This window comes from Triturus cristatus, chromosome 8 (genome assembly GCF_964204655.1).
Source record: "Triturus cristatus chromosome 8, aTriCri1.1, whole genome shotgun sequence".
Lineage (NCBI taxonomy): Eukaryota > Metazoa > Chordata > Amphibia > Caudata > Salamandridae > Triturus > Triturus cristatus.
Genome location: NC_140591.1, coordinates 56,529,233 through 56,532,083, shown reverse-complemented (window position 1 = coordinate 56,532,083; position 2,851 = coordinate 56,529,233). Strand labels below are relative to the sequence as shown.

Below are 2,851 nucleotides of genomic sequence, written 5' to 3'. Positions count from 1 at the left end.
AATTGATCATGTTGTCGATCAGTTGATCAAATATTTTGATAAATAAAGAAAGAAAAACTTGAGCTGATACCAAGAAATATTTTGTGAGAAGCAAGAAACCTCTCAGACTTTTCCGAAACCCAGCATTGAACAAGGGACTTTTAGATTTTCAATCTAACAATCTCCCAACTGAGCTATTTCATCCAGCCGGCCATTTTGGCTTTCTGTTGTATTTTTGATAATTGTTAAAGATAAATGCAGACCCTGGTCATTCTATCTGCATGTGCAGTTATGTGTTAAATTGTCCAATATTATTCAGCAGCTAAATTGGTCTGATGGGTGAATTTCCTTTTTAGGAGCCAAGTTAGTTAGAAGATGTTTGTAAACTATGAATGGACTTATACTCAGACACACAGACCTATATGGCGAGGGTAGGCAAACTAGGTCATCTGACTACTAACAGTTTTGTATAAGGGGAACTCGAGGCTGATGCAGGCAAAGCTTTACTTTCAATTAAAGTAAGAATTGGCAAATAAAGCAGGTAAAGTTGAATACAAGAGAGGTGGAAGCAAGTTTGACAGAAAGACAGAATGTAAAAAATATGTTGAAATGGTTGTCTTATCGATCAGCTTGATAAAAGGTTTTGATCATTATAAACAACGTCAATATGAGTTGACTCCAAATAGCATTTGTGGCATGCAAAGCAGAAGTTCAAAATGTGCCTAAACCCGGGATTGAACCAGGGACCTTTAGATCTTCAGTCTACTGCTCTCCCAACTGAGCTATTCCATCCAGCTGGCAATTTTGGCTTTCTGTTGTATTTTTTATAATTGTTAAAGATAAATGCAGAACCTGGTCACTCTATCTGCATGTGCAGTTATGTGTTAAATTGTCCAGTATTATTCAGTAGCTAAATTGGTCTGATGGGTGAATATCCTTTTTAGGAGCCAAGTTAGTTAGATGATGTTTGTAAACTATGAATGGACTTATACTCAGAAACACAGACCTATATGGCGAGGGTCGGCAAGCTAGGTCATCTGACTACTAACAGTTTTGTATAAGGGGAACTGGAGGCTGATGCAGGCAAAGCTGTACTTTCAATTAAAGGAAGAATTGGGAAATAAAGGAGGCAAAGTTGAATACAAGAGAGGTGGAAGCAAGTTTGAAAGAAAGACAGAAAGTAAATAATATGTTGAATTAATTGTATTGTCGATTATCTTGATAAAAGGTTTTGATCATTATAAACAAAGTCAATATGAGTTGACTCAAAATAGTCTTTGTGGCATGCAAAGCAGAAGTTCAAAATGTGCCGAAACCCGATATCAAACCAGGGACCTTTAGATCTTCAGTCTAATGCTCTCCCAACTGAGCTATTTCGGCCTGCCAGCAGCTATAGTATTCAGCCTCTTTTTTTGAACAATCCCAGAACAGAGATGCAGAACCTGGATTTTCAATCTGAGGTTAGAGCTGTGTTTTAATGTGTCCTGCATTGTTCAGCAGCTAACTGGTGAATTGGGTGAGTAGCGTTTTTGGGATAAATGTTAGGTCGTTTTTCTTTTAAAACTCTGAGTGGACCAGCACTGTATTACACAGACGTATGTCGCCTGAGTAGGTAAGCTATGTCATCTCAATACTGACAACTTTGTTTAAGGAGAAGTGAAAGCTGATGCAGACAAGAGTTTACTTTGAAAAAAGTATAAAAAAGGATAAATTCGTCATCAAAGCTGATGGCAAGAGAGGTGGAAGCAAGTTTAGAAGGAGGACAGAAAGACAACTTTTTGTTGAAGTTATCATGTTGTTGATCAGTTGATAAAATATTTTGACAAATAAAGAAAAAAAAACTAGAGCTGATTTCAAGAAATATTTTGCAAGAATGTAGGATCCCCTCGCACTGTGCCGAAACCCGGGATTGAACCAGGGACCTTAATCTCTTCAGTCTAACGATCTCCCAACTGAGATATTTCAGACAACAAGTCCCTGTGGCCTCCTGATGTATTATTAATAATTGTAGACGATACATACAGAACCTGGTCATTCTATTTTCGTTTATAGTTATGTGTTAAAGTGTCCAGTATCATTCAGCAGGTAACTTGGTCTGATGAGTGAATATCCTTTTTAGGGGACAAGGTAGGTAGAATTTTTTTTCTAAACTCTGAATTGACTTATACTCTGAAACACAGACCTATATGGCCAGGGTGTACAAGCTATGTCATCTGACTACTGACAGTTTTGTATAAGGGGAATTGGAGGCTGATGCAGGCAAAGCTTTACTGTAAAATAAAGCACGAAGTTGCAAATAAATGAGGCATAGTTGAATACAAGAGAGGTGGAAGCAAGTTTGAAAGGAAGACAGAAAGTAAATATTATGTTGAATTGATTGTGTTGTTGAATAGCTTGATGAAAGGTTTTGATAAAGAAGAGCGTTGATTTAACTCCAAACAGCTTTTGTGACATGAAAAGCAGAAGTTGAAATTGTGCCGAAACCCGGGATTGAACCAGGGACCTTTAGATCTTCAGTCTAACGCTCTCCCAACTGAGCTATTTCGGCCTGCTGGTAGTTAGGGTCTTCATCCTTTCTTTTAAACTTTCCAAGAAAATAGATGCTCAACCTCATGCTAGAGCTATGTTTTAAGATGTCCTGTATCATTCATCAGTTAACGGGTGCAATAGGTAAATAGCATTTTTCGGATCCAGGTTAGGTAGCTTTTTTTTTTACTCTGAATGGACTAGCACCATATTACACAGAGGTATTTGGCCTGAGTAGGTAAGCTATGTCATCTGAATACTGAAATCTGTGTTCAAGGAGAAGTGGAAGCTGATGCAGACAAGAGTTTACTTTACAAAAAAGCATGAAATAGGAAACATTTGTAGT

The 2,851-nt window shown here is 37.6% G+C and overlaps 1 non-coding gene across 1 annotated transcript; it reads right to left on the bottom strand.

Annotated features, from left to right (window-relative positions):
- Positions 1 to 2,454: 2,454 nt before the first annotated feature.
- Positions 2,455 to 2,527, bottom strand: TRNAF-GAA (transfer RNA phenylalanine (anticodon GAA)). The gene has a single exon. It is a non-coding gene; the product is annotated as a tRNA-Phe (tRNA).
- Between the last annotated feature and the right edge of the window lie 324 nt (positions 2,528 to 2,851).